Here is a 19105-nt window from a genome sequence, read left to right on the forward strand (position 1 = left end):
AAATAGGTAATAGATTTATTTATATTTTCACATCTATCAATAGAATTACCAGCGTGCAGTTAAGGTGCATGCTGATATGACATATTCCTAGTTTGGGCAGAGGTACAGATTAATGTTTATTCATAGGAGGGCAGCTATTTAATATAAAACTCCAACAATGAAAAAATACTTGATGGTAAAATAATTAATGAGGCAGCACTGGTGTGAAGATCTGTTTAATGTCAGCTATAATGCATCAAAGCAGTTATATCTGTGCATAGCTAACAATCCCTGGACCACTACTTCCTAGGAATTGTGTTCCTTGAAGAATGGATTGTCTATTCTTTGCCTTCAGCTTGCATTACATTGACACAACTTGCATTACAGAAAGTAAAATTAGCTCTAGCAAGTAACAGAGACACATGTTAATCTAATAGATCATGATATAATATTGCCACTTCTTATTAATTTTTTTAGTATGGCTAAAACCCTGTTCCTGTGTTCTAGACCTTTGAAGAGCATGTGACCTTCATCTTTGCCTATCCTCGAAATTTTCACACATATTTGAGCTAAAAAAAAAAAATTAAATTTGCATTGCATTTCTAAGTAAATGCATTTCTCATCCTCCTTAAAGTGGGGCCCTTATTTCATATGTCAGCTATTGCAACTTCCTTCTCTATTTCTTTGAGAAATGCAGTCTCAGCCTTGCTCCCATCCAACCCACACTGACCACTGAGATTTCCCCGTGCTCACCATCCCTGGCCTTGTATTCCCTATCCAATCAAACCATGCTGCTTTATTTCCTTCTGTGAGAGTGCTGATACCCATCCTGGTCATATGCACTTATTCTCATTCCTTATGAAAATGCCAGCCTACACTTCTCTTGTTAACCTTCAAACACGGAGGCTTTGTGTTTCTGGCATGCTTCATACTCTGAAAGAAAGGTCCATGATTAGTCACAAGGCTACCTCATTATTTTTTCCCCCTATCTTCCCTATAATTTTCCTTTGCTCTGATGCCTATAGACTTTGGACAACAGTCTGTTTAGAACATACTTTGGTCAATAAATACTATTTCTTGAGTCTTTATTAGCCTTTTCACTCAGCCTAAGCTTTTACAGAGGGAGAGGATGTCTTGTGGTCCCTACTGTGCCAAGCACAATGGGTCTTTGTCCATGAATTAGGCATCTAAATGGTATAATCTTCTGAATAGTAACTTTAGTTCACTACCTGTGAAACAGACCTATAAACAGGATTCTAGAAGCTTGAATTAGGAAGAAATGTGTTCTAGGTAATTTTCATGTTAAAGCCTCAAGGAAGCAGCATGACTGACTTTTGTACTAGGATTGCCCATTGTACTTCTCTATTTTATATGCCCAAGGAAACCTTTCACATCAGACTTCAGTTTTTCTTGTTCTGTAAAAACTGCTGACTGCTTCAGGCTAAGATTAGAAAAACTATGTAGAAGAAAATGATGCAAAAAATATTATAGAAAGTTTGTTTAATCCTATCAGTTGATCACTGTTTTATATGCTGAAGCACAAATGTTCAAAAACACTCATTTTCTCAAACAAAAACAATTATTGTGTGCATGACTATAATTCTGGGTATTTTAGAGGGAGGGATATGTAAAAAAAAACCAAAACAAAAAACCCCAGAAACATCTTTTTCATGCATTTCTTTATTTTCTCCGGTTTCCTCTCACTAGGAAAAAGCAACTAACAGAAATACTCACTGACTTTGGAACAGAGATTAGGAAATAAGAAGGACATTAATTACCATCAAAGAAACAGGTGTAATGGCAAAAAACAGTAGTATTAAGCTGAAAAAGCCCAGTAAGTTAAAGATAAAATGCATTCATTACATTAAGAGTTGTTGCTAGTTTGTGCAGCAAAGGAAAAAAGTACCCAAGGCAATGATTCCTTAGTCACTCTCGCAAAAATGAAGATTTTACCTTTCTTTTCTGTAAGTGAATGGAATGCTACAGGGAGGAGCATGATGGAAAAGCCTTAGAGTATAGCAATAAAAAGAAATGGCTGTACGAATGAACTCTGTGGCACTAGAAGGCAAATACAGCAATTACTAAGTCTAAGGGATGACAAATACAAAATGTCAGCATATGTGCAGACATTCTTGAAAGAAAAGGTCATGAAAAATGACAAATAAAAGACACGTGTTTGCTGTGAAAAGATATTCTAAGTCAAAGCTAAAAACCTTTATTTAAAGACACTTCCACAAGAAGAGAATGTTATCCATAATATCTAGAATATATGTCCTAATCCACTCACTGTAGTATCAGTTAATAGAAGCTATGGACTTATAAAATATTAGGTGTAAACTTACATCATTTTGAAAAACACTCAAGCATGAAGAAACATCTTTGTATAGAATAAAGATTTTATTTAAATGAAAACAAATACTTTAAAAAGAAAGAAATCTATTAGGCCATTTTCCTTTACTATACCTCCAGAAGTGCTGAGAGCTCTTGAACTTTTTCATGCCAATAATCTTCCACTCTTTGATTTTGTTTTTGGCTTTCCAAACATTAAATTACTTCTCTTGTTTGACTAACACATGTGTACCCTAGCCCCATATGATGAAATTGGAAGCGTTACACCGCTGAGATAAGACCAGCTAAGGGAATTCCTGAGCTAAAGATCTTATTTTTGACTGTATCATAAAATCTGATAACCCTCTGTGGAGAAGTGATAATAAAACTTCTTCATCCTGCATTAAATTAATGTGGCCAGTGTTATTTGGTTTTCAGGTACTTGTGATAGCAGCATATTTTCCTTTTGAGATTCCTGGCAGTGTAAGGTGGCATTCAGATGTCTGGTATCAAAAGTCTCTGGGCTGTCTCTCTGCTTACTTACCACACCAAGCTCTGGCACTGAACTCACCTCAGCAAAATGCTGTGGCCTTGCTCAGGGAAATACAAGACTTCAGACATGCTGTTTCTTGCATTTTTCGTAACAATGACAATCTAAAAAAAAAAAGTCTAAGAGCTCTCATTTAAACAAACACTACCCAAACAGAGATTATCCAAACTCCAAAGTCATTGTTGATAGAAAAAGATAAATTCCCTTATTTTGAAGGTATATGCTTTTCTTATTAATATGTTAATTCAGGGTCATTCCTGAACCCTACTAGGAACAGGTCCCTGGATCTTCTGAGGGTATCTTGCAAATACAGAGGGAAAGAATGCACCAAGGATGACTGGGGCCACTGAATGTCAGCAACTTGTTCTAATTCATGTACACCAATGTACATCTAGACATCCTCATTACCCAGTGGCAAAACTTTCACCCTTGGAATCACTGAGGAGCTGTCCTCACCTTCCACCAGCACTAGGAGGTGTTGAACACCTGACTGAAAGACACCATGTGAGCAAGGAGGAAATCATTGTGTAATCAAGGTGTTCCTTAAAAATAAAGTGTCCTAATCAAATAGTTCCTGACTAAATATTTAAAGACAATCTGTTATTAAGAGAAACATTCATTCAATTTGTTGTTCTACTCTGCTGTCTTGGGAGAGAACTTAATAATCAAACAACCAAATGCTGTTCCATTAAGAAAAATGCATGTTTATACTCAACAAACTTGATTTGATAATTTAATGTTAATGTTGTACCTTATTGACAGTTTAGTTAATGCCTCTTGCATCTTCTCTGCAGTTGTTTGACAACATTGCCTTATGACTTCCCTGAGCTGTCAAACGCGCTGAATCTAGATCTTCACATGAGTGCGCATGAATGGTTCAGTAGCTTCTGTGCACAGCACAGCCAGAATGATGAAACACAGAAACAGAGTTAGAGGCACAGATAACCAAACTCAATTACTCCACATAGTTTTCACTCTGTTGACTCTGGTAATTTTAATTGTTTTCAATCACAAACAAGACAAAGGTCAACATGAACGTGAATCATACTGTGTCATGTGGTTCTTGCAGACTTACAAACAGGTTTGTCAGCATTTCTGGCAAAGAGCAGCTGCAGGGTGATACCAAATGTTTTATGTCTAAAGCTCATTAGTTGTTCCTTTGCTTTACAAAAATAGAAATCTGTGCATGCTTGGAAACAGGAAGCTCTGAACTTAAACTGTACATCATGCTCAGCTATCTTCTCTTGAAATGTCTCCTCAGGTAAGGCCACTAGCATACTTATAGTGATCCATTTAAATTACAGGATGAGGAAGTAGGTTAGTTACAAAGAAAATGGATCTATTCCCCATAGCAAGAATCAGTCTGCCTGGTGGTTTACTTGTAAATAAAATGTAGCAATAAAGAATGAAGAAGACACACAGATGTATATAGGTTAGGAACAAAGATTTCTTATGCTTTCTATACCATTGCCCTAATTTTCAAAGCACTCTTCCACTTCTAACTACAATGAAGATTTCATTTTCATAAATCCAATTTCCAAGAAATAATCAAATGAGTGAATGAGATAGAAAAAAGAGAGATCAGATATGCTGTCTAAAATTAAATTCCTGTTAGGACCTGCTTAGAAGGATAATCCCTCTCTTTCTTTAACTTTCTGTGTTTGCTGATTTCAGAAATAATTGTTTTAGTTGTTGACACATACAAGGGCTTGTCACACCTAACAATTTATAACCACTAGATTTTTTTCCCTTTGGCATTGTTTGTACCCAATGTAGTCAGAATGACTAAAAGCTAATGTATGCTCTTCTAAAAGTTTTATTTGGGTTACAAATATATCTTAGGCCTGGTTTGCTCAAAATCTGTATGAACAAATAGATCAACGACACAGGATCCTAAATGATGAAACACCAGAAACTCTGCCAAGATGCCAAGGGAGTGTTCACTTTCTGGCTTGCTCAGGATAGAAGCAGGATGATCTGGAGGCAGGGCAATGCAATAATTAAATGGGCATTGCCCAGCAGGAATGGACGCAGCCAAGCTGGCCACTGTATGTCCTTCTAAGCTCCTGAAAAAAATTGCAAATAAAAAGATTGGCCAACTCTAAGCCGGTGATGACCCACTTCTGACTAGCAGACAGGAAAGAGAATTCTTTCTTGGAGCCACATGGACTTTCAGAGCTGGAGAAATGGGGGAAGATTGTGCCTTTCCCCCTGCCACTGCCAAAACATCAAGAATAATGATAATGTACATCAGGGCCTAGATTTTGCCAAGATACCTTCTCATCAGTGATGTGATGAAAATCAGAAAATCACAGAACACAGAAACTCACATGCAAAATTTAAAGAATAACAATTCCTGTGTCAATCTTTGTGGACACCAGGAGGAAATATCAGGAGGTATTAATTTGCCTGTGCAGACTTTAGCAATGATTGATTTGACACCACCTCAGTGCTGCAGTGAAAAGTCTCCTCAGGGTGTGGGTAGGAAGTGAGTGCAATATACACTGCTATATTTTCAGTGTGTGATATCTGAGCAGTGCCCATCACCTCTGCCTCAGACCCTCATCAGCTTTAATGCAATTACTCTCTAGTGCTGCTGTGAGGACATGTAATGTTGCTGCTCTTATTATTAGTGCAGAAAGTGATGTATTAGAAGGCTAAGATCTACATATTAAGATACTTAATTCAAATTAACTCCACTGGAAACAAACCCAATCAGTAGGATACAGGTATCTTTATAGATTCAAAGATTTTGTTAAAACAGTTTATCTATGGGTACCAAAGGGGCTAATGGGATCAGAACTGAACCTTATTGCATGCCCTATTTACAGATCTAGTCTGGTTGGTTATTTCCTGTATCTGAGCATTTAATCTCCTTGTAAGGAAATCTGTATTTAATGTCAGAAGTAGAGATGAAGTTATTTACTGACTGTAAAGCCAGTACACCACCTAGCCTGAGAGAATTTATACAAAGGTATTATTAACCTAGGTATGTAACTGCATCTTTTTTATTAGTTTCTGGCATTTGTGTCCTAGCATTTGCTTGTGTTACTTTACCTCTCTCCATTTCAAAACCTATGAACGGAAATGAAACCAACCTTGTGTTTGAATGAATATTTAGTGCAGAAATGTAGTTCAGTAACACAGAGAAACCTTTTTTTCCTTTGACATATGCAAAGCCTGCTGTTAATCTTCTGTTCTTCATGATACAAGGAACTCCATGAAGGTTTCATTGACTGCTGAGAAAAATTGTTCTTCCAGGTGAATGGGAACACTTCACAGAAAACTGTAGTAGATTTTGGCTACAACAGTTTTGTTTCACCATCTGGGTTACCTCTGATGTCATTGATATTCTTAGTTTTGCTTTCAGTGCTGCTCATGAGACCATTCAGAGAGAATTATTTTACTATTACTAGAATTGCTTTTGATTTGGACTGCTCATGACTTTGTCCAAATTCCTTAAAATCGACCAGTAGTGTTCAATGAATATTTACTGGCAAGAATTTGGAATGACAATTTCCCTTTTGTTCATTGTGTGTTGTCCTGGGCACACCTGGTTGCTTTCTTCTGCTTTGGCTAACATCATAATGTGTACTTTATTGTAGGAGCAATTGGCTACTAGGACAACATCAGCCTTCAGTGTAATGAAGGGCTATTTTTATATTGGAGGGCAACACCATTTTCTTTTCTCATCCATAAATTCTCAGATTAATTCAGTCTGCATCATGCAGCTCCAGATTACTCCATAGTGCAGTCCTGAGGCCTTAGCCAGATGACTGAAAAGATAGAAGCCATCTGTAAAATCTGTATCTCTGTGCAAACTTCCTTAAGACTGGAGCCATTCAGATCTGAAGCTTTGATTTGCATGACACACTTCTCAGTGTTGACATTTGGCTGTGTCAAAAAACACAAGTTAAGCCAGCCCAGATCTTTCCTCTCCACCTGTTTGTACAAAGCTGCCAAGCAGAAAAATTAAATGCTTATATTATTAAATAAGGAAGCCTGTTAAAACTCCTGGGCTGTTGAATCCTGCAGTTAGTTTTTATTTAATTGGTTCTATAAAAATGGTTACTAGAATCTCTTATCAAAACTGGGTCTCTCTTCAAGGATATTGAGAAAACACTACCAAATTTGGCTTCTCTTTTGGAATACAGAATCACAGAACAGCAGAGGCTGAAGACATGGCTGGAGCTCATCTAGTCCTGTCACTGCAACTCTGTGGTGGGGTCATGTCTAATGCAGATAAGGGTTTCCCTAACAGGGGTATCACTTGGACCAAAAGCTTGGAGACTGGGATTGGGTACCACCAGTGCACAGCCCTTGAAGACCAGCTCAGAGCCCACGATGTCCTGCTATGTCTGGGGTAGGCTTTGCCTCCACTGCTTGTCCAATTGCAGGCCATTACATCAATTTTAAAGCACCAAAAAGAACAGCACACAGGAGCATAATGGGATAGCAGCTGGAAATATAAGGAAGGAGAAGGAGGGTAGGAGGGTGGTGATTCTGGCTTTGAATAGAGGAAATCAATTACAGTCAGCAGATGGGGAAACATCTCTGTCCATCTCTGGCAGCTTGGAGTGACACTGACCTCCCCTTCCCCCTGCCCTATTACATCAGGGAAAACAAATCCAACAGTTGATGGTTAAGCAGGCAACAGGAGTGATCAAACACCTCCCAGGATGTGCCAAACAGTAGGCACAGCTGTATGTGCATGGCTAGACTGCTTCCTCTGCAGAGAAAATCAAATGGTACTTGTTCAGTTCTGACTGGGCTTGTACTTCACATCTCACTTTCAACTCTTTTTGATCTTCAATCTATTGACTGTATTTCCCTCCAAAATAATGAGGGAACCTGCTGAGAGCCACAAAACACACAGGAGCTGGGGGAGAGAATAGAACAGCCCCAGGCTCACTGTAATGGCAGTTTAATGGGACCTCAAGGGACAGGTACTTTAAGTGGTTGGGGGACCCCTTAGACTGTAAGCCAACTGTTGTAGCCAAAATCTACTACTACTATTTCTTATTTCCCTTGGAGAAACTGCACTATATAACATTAAGAGAATTAGAGACTTACTGCTATGCTTCCTCAGTCATTATTTCACAGATGTTCATGCACCAAGCATCAAATCATGCTGCAAATCATGAGCTTTGAGATAGAGAAGCAGAATTTGGCACAGTTTGTCATTTGAAAAACCCTTTCCTGAAATTCATAAAGCAAATCCTTGCTACTGCTTTCTAAGAGGGGGTTCTTTTCCTTCAGACCCAGGCCTGGTCTATTTTTTTAAATACTGCTTCTGTTAAATCATCCCTATTCAAACACCTTTTTTCCCTCCTTGGAGGTTAAGCTACACAGAGCCTGTAACACATTACAGTTTGTCTCAGAAATGTTAAACTCAGTGTTTCAGTTCTCAAGATTAGGTGGCACGAGGCCAGCGTAAATTCATTCCTGCAGTGGATTCCTCTTTGGTTTAAAAAGTAACAAATCCTGCTAAAAAAAATATCACAAGGAGCAGTGTAACATTTGGAAGCAGGAGAGCCTGTGAAGAGGCAGCACTGCCCTCTGTATGACATTCATATACCACAGTGGAAATATGTTATATGCTGAAATTTTCTTTGAGGGATTAGACAGAAAAAGAAATGGGTGGAGAAATTGGAAGGAATTAGATTACATTTTTGTGATAAAAAGATAATCTTGGAAATAATAGTTCTCTCAGTGACTGAAAGGGGGAATACACGGGGACAAGGGTGGGAAGAAAGCTCTTGCAGGAACACATCTCAGGAATCTGGGAGCATTTTGCATGACAGCCTAAGTGGGATGAAAATATTTCTTAGATCTGAAATAAAAAACTTTGCCCAGAAAAGAAACCAGCTGTTTCTGGTATTCCCCCATCCTACTCCTCACTGGCACTGGTATCCTGAAAGCTGTCTAGTCCTGCCCTTTTCTATCAGGCATGCAAATCCTGGGGCCAAGCAGAATCTGGGTCTTACTTTTCCACTACAAGAACTTGACAGATATTTTGTTCTTCTCTTTCCATCCACTTTCTAGATATAATTTCAGAGCTATTTATCTATTCAGGATTAGCTCTCTGTCTTCTGTCTGTAAATCAACATTGGTCTCCATCTTCTTATTCTTTTAATTAATGCTTGTCTACTGAGCAGTATATTCAGAGAAGTTTTACAAAAGACTGCAGCTGCATGGCAAATGAAGCTGGGGGGCAGTGGTGGGAAAGATTGGAAGCAAACTGGGGGACGTGCCTTCTTTATTCCTTTATTACATTTTATATGTCTCCGCTATAAAAGAGCATTGAACACAATCTTAGAGAAACTGAAAGAGTCAGAAAAAGACAGATACCATCCCTCACTATCTGAATGGCCAGAGCATACATAGGAGAATACATGTTATTTTCCCAGGCCAGCTTAGCTACAGGCTGCTTCCAGCAGTCCTTTTTCCTTCTGGATGCACAGCTTTGATGTTGTCCGCAAGGAGCGCCTGGAGAAAAAGTCGCTTATGCCAGTTTAGAAGAGGAGGGAAATAATAGAATAGGAAGGAGGGAAGAGAACCTAGGCTCATCTGCACTCTGCAGCTGACTCAGTCTCTGCTCTCAGCTCACTGGTTCCTGATTTCCTGACCCTTATAAGACTTTCCTTCATTTTGGTTGTCACCTCACCCCTCCAGCAGTTGCCTTTACATTCCTAGCTGCCATCCACAGCCTCAGCATCCCACATGACTCTGTTGCCTGCATATCTTGCAAACCAGTATACTCCTCCTGGGTGGCCCCTACATTCCTACTTTTACCCTAAATCCCAAACACCATTGGTGTACCCTAGTCCCCACCCCAGAGACTGCTGACAGCCCCAGCTGATGCCCCATCCTCGGTCTGGTGACAATGAGTGCTGAATATTGGTGAAAAATCCAAGTTACATTACACAGTCTGACGCTGGATGTTGAAATACCTGAGAAAGGCTAAGTCTCAGCTTAATAAATTCCATTTTGAGGAGAACTGTGCTTGTGAAACATGAACTCTGAGTGGGTCTCACCAGCAAAACATCTTTCACTGGGCTGTGTCTCAGAAGGCCTGGCCAGCAAACTACAAAATCTCACTTTTAGGTAAAAAGTATTACTGCTGAGGATCAGTAATAATGCTGATCTATTAAGTTAATTTGGCCCAGGCTGAGATGTGGAGAAGCAGTGCATGGAGAAGTAGGACTTTTCTTCTGGCAGATGATGGGGGGAAACTCAGAGGGCAGAAAAGTGACTTTAGGCTGATTCCCAGGGTCTTGGGGCATCCCACCAGAATCTCAGGAGGTTGTTTGCTAATTGGCATAACAAGACTGAAGATGATTTACAGAAACTGAGCTCATGTCACAATCAGAGGTGTAGTAAAGCACAATCGGCATCTGTCAGCAGGATACAGCACTCCTGGGTATCAGCCTGTATTTTAGTACTGTCCCACAGAACTTATTCAACCAGAAATGAAAAATAAAGGCCACAATTACAGGAAGGATGCAGTAAATCTGAAGACCACTCAGCTCACTGGTGAGCTGGACATGTGGGCTCAGCATTCTGATATGGTCATCTAAATTCTGGGAGGAGTAAAAGGGGAATATTAAGCAGCACAGCTGACACTATGATTTCACTGTATTCCTCATTTGCACAGGCACTGCTAGAATGCCTAGTCCAAATTTGCTGCTACTGATCAAACACTACACAGATTAATTGGAGAGATCAGAGCAATGAGCAACATGCAGAAGCAGCTCCTGGAGACAAAGAGTGAAAGAACTCAATGTATTTAGCTTACAGAGATAAACAGTGACTTGGTGACAGCCTGTAAGTACAAGAATAAAGAACAGAAATGTGGTAATAAGGTCTCTGAAGTCTAGCAGACAAACGAATAACAAAGTCCTGAGCGGGTGATGAATCCAGATAAGTTCATGAACCTTCAGAAACAAAGTGGAAATTTTAGTACAAAAGCTAATTAACAGTTTAACAAAGTTTTGCATTTTGCAATGGATCCTCTATCACTGGAAAAAGTTTAGTCATTGTCAGACACTCTTCTAATAATGGCTTCAGTGCAAGCAGGAATTAATTCAGCCCCAGCTTCTGTTACAGATGAGGTCATGAAGGGACGTTGATCAATGTTAACATCAGGATTAATGAACATACATTCATCCCACAGTCTCTGGGGTGTACAATTTTAACATCTTTAAAGACCACGATTTTCACTGATTCTACCCTAAAACACCCTGACAACTCAGGGGGATGTTCTCTAGAGGAGCTTGAGCCATATTATCAGGTGATTTTAGGAAGGATAAAACATTACTCAGAGACCAAATTTTCCTCAAAACCTCCGGAGGAGAAAAGATGGTGAGAGCTATTTAAGGCTCCTCTGCTACCACATGTCACACGTTGTGACGCACTCTGTCAATGTGGTTACACAACACCGCCACCTCCTCAGACACAGCCGCCTTTCCATGGAGGGCCTCTGCCCCCCCTGCCACTCCCTGGCCCCCCACTATGCCAAAAGCAAAGGAATAAAACTCTGCTGATAACTGTCAAACACACCAATTGTGAAGCAATGATGCATTCTTCTCTTCCTACAGACTTTTTGCCTCTCTTTGGCACATAAAACCCATGCTGTGACCAAAACACAATTGCTATTTTATTTGTATTAATTATTTACTGACATTTGATTTGGAGTTCTGTACAAGAACTAGAGGATGCTGGCGTTGCATATGAGAGAATCTATCCAGCAGTCGTTCCACCTCCTGGCACTGGAGCATGAAGCTGTAGAGAGAAGGGAGATAAGCTGCACATCCAGTTTTGCATACAGCCCTTCTGCAGCCTCGCACTCGTGAGCAGCTCAGGTGAATCACTGAGTCTGTTCATGCAGTAGCAAAGCTGGAGGGCCCTGAAATGCTGTGTTGCAGCAGTATTTTGGCCAACATGAAAAACCATGAAAAATTAAATTATGACTATGATAGCTAGCAGAAACTAGATAGAAAAACATGCAAGTAATTTAACAGGATTATTTTGGCTGTTTTTGACTGAATGAAGAACACTAAGCTTAAAATATGTACTGCTGTGGTTATGATTTAATTTTTAAATGTTCCCAGGCTTTAGAGATAAGCATGTGTTTACGTAATAAGCTATTGGCATGAATATGAATGTATGTATGTATGTGTGTATATATATAGCTATATATAGATATAGATAGATATAGATATAGATATAGATGCAACAAACAAGGCTACATAAGGGTACCAGGAATCTCAAGTGATGGTTGCCCAATGCTTTCCAGAATAAGACTGTGCCTTGAAGCATTTATGGTTGTGTCACTTTTTTTTCCTTTAAACTGTAATATTACAGTGTGGGTGTCTGATTTTGAATGAATTTCTAGTGTGAGGGAAAAATAAAGATCAACTATTTATCACCTAGAGACTAAAGGAAAATATTATGTTCTACCATTTTTAAAATACACATTCAAGCATTTACTTAAGCAACTCAGATAAACTTGTGGTTCTTTGATGAGGGAGCGAACTCCAGAGGAAAGAAGCTGTCCCTTGGGTAAACTCTGCCTAAATAGAAATTAAAAGTCTTTCAAAATCTGTGTATTCAATGCACAATGAGGATTCCAGCTAAACACCCCCACCATTCTGTCACACTGAGAATAAACTGACTTAGAACTCTCAGGATGTGCCTGAACCATGGGAATAAAGGACTCATGGGAATACGAGGAGCTGAAAGCAGCTGTCTCTGCTTTCATGTCCAGCCACTATAAGGACAAACAACATGACCTGACCCATGTGCATATGAAGGGAGATCAAATGAACATTAAATCCAAGTTTATAGGTGACTGGATCAAAGGCATCCTGAATTTAGGATGACTTTAACTTTGGCGACTAAGTTAAAGTTTCGTAAGTGACATTAGTGGTAATGCTGAATTTGCAAAATTACCATTCTCTGGAGGAAGAAAAAACCACTGAATTTGGAAAGTTTATTTGTAACAGAATATCAAAGACTCTTTAAAATATCTTATCTTTAATTTTTTACCAAATTTTTAATCTTCTCTCTGCACCAACCACAGGGAGAGGAAAACTCTACAATTATTTTGATAATTGAAACCCAAGAATGTTATCCAAGGCAAGCTGTGTTTTCTTTCTAAAACAGCTTCACATAAAAATATCTCTTCCTTCTCCTTTACAAAATATGAGTACAGCAAGCTTTTCCAGAAACAAAGATCAAATGTGGTACTCAGATCTGTGCCCTCTGGGATTAGTCATGTTTTCAGAAGCTGCTAAGCATTTTCCACCGTTCTAAGCTGGCAGGAACCCAAAGCACACAGGAACCTGCAGTAATTTCCCAGTTCAAAACTGCCCAGGGCTGCTTCTGTTGGGGTGTCTGAGAGCAGCACATTGATACTTTGCTTCAAATACAATTCTCTAATCTCTTAATTTTGCAGAATCACAGAATGGTTGAGACCGAAATGGACTTCTGAACTTTTCACGTGGTACAACCCCCCTCCTGCTCAAGCAGTATCACTTGGAGCCATATGCCCAGGATCATGTCCATGGCTTTTTGGTGTCTCTAGCAAGGGAGACTTCACAACCTCATTGCTGACTGTGGCAGCACTCAGGCCCCCTCTCAGTGAAAATGTGTTTCCTGAGGGAACCGCCTGTATTTCAGTTCATGTTCACTGTCCCTAGTACTGTCACTGATGAAAAGCCCCTGGCTCCTCTTTGCATCCTTCCTTCAGGTGTTTATGTCCTCTGGTAATAACTTTCCAGTCCTTCTCTTCTTTGGGCTAAACAGTCCCAGAACTCTCAGCTTTTCCTCATATGTGAGATCATTGAGTGTCTTTATCATCTACATGGCTTTATATTGGACTTCCTCCAGTATGCCCATGTCTGTCTTGTACTGAAGAGCCCAGAACTGGAAAAAGTGCTCCAGGTGTGGCCTCACCAGTGCTGAGTAGATGGGAAGTTTATTATTGCCACTTGCAATAATTTGTCGAATCAAGGATACTCTTAGACTTCAGTCCTACAAGGGTGCATTGCTTGTTCACATTCAACCTGGTGTTCACCGGAATTCCTGGGCCATATTCTTTTAAGCTGCTTTCCAGCTGGTTGTCTTCCAGCATGGGGTGGTTCTTCCCCAGGTACAGGACTTTGCATCTGAATTTAATCTGTTGGCTCACTTCCCCAGCCCGTCAAGGCTCCTCTGGATGGTGGGACAACCTGCTGGCATATCAACCACTATGCCCAGTTTTGTGTCATTGACAAACTTTCTGAGGGCAAGCTGTCCCACTATCTAGGTCACTGATGAAGAAATTAAACATGATTGAGCTTGGTATTGACCCCTGGGATACATCAATAGTTAGAATTTGCACTTTCCTCTAAGGCTGGTCAATCAGTCAGTTTTCAGCTCACTGTTGTTCATCCAGCCCACACATCAGCAGTTGTCTGTGAGGATCTTGTAGGACACAGGGTTAAATGCCTTACTGACATCCAGGTATACAATATCCACTGCTTTTCCCTCATCCACCAGGCCAGCCACTTCTTCATAGAAGCTTATCATTTTGGTCAAGCACTTCTATCCTTAATATACCCAGAAATGCTTTCCAAAGTTAGCTGCTCCATTGTCTGCCAAGAGACTGAGGTGAGGTTGACTGGCCTATAGTTCCTTGGTTTCTCCTTCTCTCCCTTTTTGAAGATAGGGATGAAATTTTCTTTCCTCCAGTTTTCAGAAACTTCTCCTGGTCACTATATCTCATTATAGATTATTGCCTTGCAATAAACTCTGGCAGCCCACTCACTGTTCATGAGTGCATCCTATCAGAGCCCATGGATTTATGCATATGCAGCTTGCTTAAAAACATTCCCTGAACCGATCCTTTTCCACCAAGGGCACAACTTTCTTCCACCAGCCTTTCTCCCTGGTCTGTGGGACCTGGGATTCCTGAAGGCCAGTCTTGCTAGCAATGACTAAAGCAAGGAAAGCATTTAGTATTTCAGCCTTGTCCTACACCCTGCATAAACAGGTCCCCCATCTCATTCAGTAAGGGGCCCACATTTTCTCCAGTCTTCCTTTTGTTGCCTGCTTATAGAAACCCTTCTGGCTGCCTTTCACATCCCTGGCCAGTTTTAATTCCATTTCACTTTCTTAACTTCATCATAAATAACCTTACAGAATGGTGGAAACAAAATACTGACTTTTTGGCATTCTGGTATGATTCTCAGTAGCACCATGGCCTGGCAAGAGACTGCATGAAAGCAATTCTAAATATGAATACTCCATTCTCACAAAAGAAATGTGAGCTTTTAATAGAAAAGGTCATATGCATCCATATTTCACAGCATTATTTGAAAATTTTCTATAGGGAAATGAATTTTCTAGCATTTTAAAGAATTTCAGACAATAGGTATCTCTTTAACTTTTAGCAACACATCCTATTTAATTTTGGAAAAAATAGTCTCTCCAATAATCTCTACATGGTGAAGTGGAGGTAATGAATGGCCATACAAACCAACTCAGCAAGTGGGTTTTTTTCCCTGGTTGTTTTTTGTTTTGCAGGAGAAAGCAAATGAAGCTCCAAGGATATGCAGTGAGCACTGTGTCGTTCACACCATTTTGGCCATGGTTAGCACACAGAGGGTGAGGAGGCCCGGGCGGGTCGGATTTGCTGATTCACAAATGAATTACGTTGAGGTTTGTTTTGGCATCAATGCTATTTGCAAAACCAGTCCAATAGTTTAATATTTATTGGTGGCTAAAAACACCCTTTACATATTATCGGCAAAAAAATGGAAAACTGAGCCAAATACTTAAGGTAGGTTTGGTTTTGGAGAGCCAAGTCATTTGCCACTTAAAAATTCTACAACTTTGTCTGCTGGAGGCTGTACATCAGTCTGCAGACTGAAGTATTCATAGATACATGTGTTTGACATAGGAGATATGGTCTGACAAACTTTGAAAACTATTCAGTTGGGTAAACAGGTCCAGCTCAGCTGAAAAAGAGTCAAATCAACCATCTCTAATACTGCTTGCCTTCCCAGAACAATTTCTTTCTTTATTCTTCTCTAAAATAGTGATTTTATTGATTTGAGGATTTATTCAGCCAGCCCTGTACATGTTATTAGACTGAGCAAGCAGGCTGGGATCTCTGGAACTCTGGAAACAATAAAAAGAAAGGTTTAGTTGAAAAAGGGAAAGAAATAAAGTGGGAGATTCTTGAAGAGCATATATCAGTGACACACCCCTAGTAACATTTATCTTTTCTCAGTACATTTTCTTATGCTTTAGGTCCTCAAGTCACTTGAAGGAATTACAGTAGGGAAGGGAAAGAGGTGGGGTGTGTCTTTCTGTGATTATATTAACCTTAAAGGGTACACCTCCCTGATTTGATCCTCTTTTCAACATTTTTGCTTGATGAAAGTCCATGGAAGTTCACTTCTGCAGTAAAGCCAGCTGCACTCAGGGCAGAAAAATTACTGTGGGGATAAATTTGAACCCAAGGAGAATTGCCTAAGAATTCTAAGGGCAACCTACAGTTTCCAAGAATTGCTATTTATGTTGCCTAGGAATTTAACAGCTGGGAATGCAAAGATCCTGATTGTCATAGTATGGCATAAGCTAAAATAAATGAAGTGTCCAACCAATTAAGAAGCAATTGAGAAGCAATGTTTAAATTTTCTGTGGTTAGAAGCACAAGACAGCAAGGGGAACTCCTCTATTTTTAAGTCGTTCCTAAATGTTTGGTGCAGTCCTTCTGCCGATTACAGCAGATAGAAGCATGCACTTCCATCCTGTCAGAGTAAGATGTGAGTTGTCCATCTAGTTTAGCACCACTGGGATCTAGGGGGGTCATGGTCACCCTTTCATGCCATGGCCAGAAATGAAGGGAAAGGACTCATAACTGTGTTTGTCACTGAGGGTCAGGGAAGACTGCCCTCTTACACTGTTTCTTCACAATGATAAGTAAAAGGAGGGAGAAAGCAAAAGTTGGTGTCAGTGTGAGGGCAAGCAGAAGGGTCAAGAGGACTGCTAAATGCACGAACACATCCTGGCTGATGTGGGAAAAGGCAGCCTTCAAACCTTCCCTTAGGGTCAAAGGTAGAAAATTACTGCAAATAGCCAAAGCCTAACTTATCCAAGAATCACAGTCTGTCCTCCTTTTTGGGAATTTGACATATCCACAGTGTCAGGCACTGCAAACTATGAGAATGCTTCGTGGATCTCTGCAGATATTACACAAATGTACAAAACCCCATATTAATCAACCTGGCAGTGCAGGCACACACACACAAAATAAAAAAAATACACTTAAAAGCAAACATAATCTAGAAAAGCTCACCAGATTTAAAAATAAAAGTGGCTACACAAACTCACTCAGTGGAAAGGTCTCATTATGTTCACATAAGATTTGCACTACATAAAAGTCCTAAGATTATGTAACTTGAGAAAAAGACAAGGGTTAAATTCCCTTATTGCTGAGTGTTGCTTTTTTTTATTTTATTTTTTTAGTAGTTTAAATTTTCCTTAAGTTTTCAAGGTGTACTGAGAGCACAGTTAAACTACTCGAGTGTAGCCATTTTTATTAGCTGGTGATCCCACACACTTGGATAAGCAAGAGGGCAGAAAGCCCTGTTCTAGAAGGCATCCCACATGGACACAGCTCCTGCTGCAAATTGCCCCATGAAGGAGCTTTTCCCTCCATTAACTCTAAGGAAAGCTGAGAAACACAGGCTGGCTGTTCAGGTGAGTGGTTTTTAAAATTGTGGGTATGGAGAAGAATGCAAATGCTAAGAGAATATGGGAGAAGAATAGAGTTTTCTTCAGAAGGAAGAGTAAATGGGAGAATTTTTTCTTTTTTTTTTCCCCACTCTCCTACAAGCTGATGAGCAAAATAGGAAATCTCCCTAACAGCAGTGATACCACAGAGTATAATCTTGACTTTAACTAAAGGACTGTCCACTTTAAAGGAGTGCTTGAATAATTAAGAACATATTTTGGGATTTGCTGAGTCATGACCTGTGTTAATCATAAACTGTGAAACCATCAGAGGGTCATATTTGGAAATGAGATCTTGATAGGGCTTAGCTCTTCCTTGCCTTATTTTTTTCTACAGCATTGTTTGATGCACCTGTTTAATACCATGAGGTGCATTACATCTGCTTAGGTGCCGACAGTGGGTTATGATTCTCAAGCTCTCCAGATTCAGCAGTTTTCTCACTCAGCATGCAAGTCTCTCCTGCTTTTCATCAAACATGTCTAAGCTACAACTCTTAAGATTTCACTCTTAAGTAATGAGGACAAGGGCTTTATCAGGGTACTCAAAAATGGTATTTGTTCTGTGGTGTTAATTCTCTAACTTGTTTGGGAGCTGGGTTTTTTCCCAACCCAGAAAAAAAATTATTTACTTAAAACCTGAAGCACAGCTGGGTAGAGCTCTTCCTTCAAATTACAGTAACCCTCAGAGAATTTATGTAAATCTTTGGAATTAAATTTTGAAAATCCTACTCTGGAGAATCCATGTTGTTCTCATAGAACACACAATTATATTAAAAAAAAATTAGAAACATCACCAAATCACTTCTAAAACAACATAAATCAATCCACAATAAACGGGACAAGTTTATTCCTTTCTAAAGGCCAAAATTTTGGCTTTTGCAAATGGCTATGACATACAAGTTTTCAGAATGTATCAGTTTATCCTAGCCAGCCAACTGTTTTCAAAATTTGAATGTCCTGAGCCATACATTTAATTTTAATGTATTTTGAATAAATATTTAATTACCAGGTTTCAAGACCCAGCTTAGAGGATTGCTGGAAAATCTGCAAAAAGGAGTTGCCAATTGTCAGGCTAGGTTGGTCAACATTAAATTAATGTAATGTTTCATGGCACATTAAGCAAAGCATGCATAAAACCGATGGAGCAGGTTTTGTTTTATGTAGGACCAAGGAAATCTGTTCTGGAAATAATGCCATTCAGGAAGTACAAATATCTTCACCATTCATCTGCAGACAGTGAATCACTTTCAAAGGTCATAAGCCTTCTTATAAGGTGTGAGTGTTCTCCTCAGCCTCATTTTTCTCATTATTTCTGTTCTTCTCTTACCTATACCTAGATTTTGTATTTCTAAGAGGATCTCCTTGTGGTTCCTTTTACCTTTCAGTGATCTATATTCCTAGAGAACTATACTACCTTCTTCCTTTTCTCAGTGTTAGTACATTATGTATGTACAAATGGAG

General features: G+C 39.5%; 1 long non-coding RNA gene across 1 annotated transcript in view; it reads right to left on the reverse strand.

Moving 5' to 3' along the window:
• The window catches only part of LOC143693575 (uncharacterized), a 58030-nt gene that overhangs the window by 13706 nt on the left and 25219 nt on the right, over positions 1-19105 (reverse strand). The window lies entirely within an intron of this gene.

This window comes from Agelaius phoeniceus, chromosome 3 (assembly GCF_051311805.1).
Source record: "Agelaius phoeniceus isolate bAgePho1 chromosome 3, bAgePho1.hap1, whole genome shotgun sequence".
In the NCBI taxonomy this organism is placed as follows: domain Eukaryota; kingdom Metazoa; phylum Chordata; class Aves; order Passeriformes; family Icteridae; genus Agelaius; species Agelaius phoeniceus.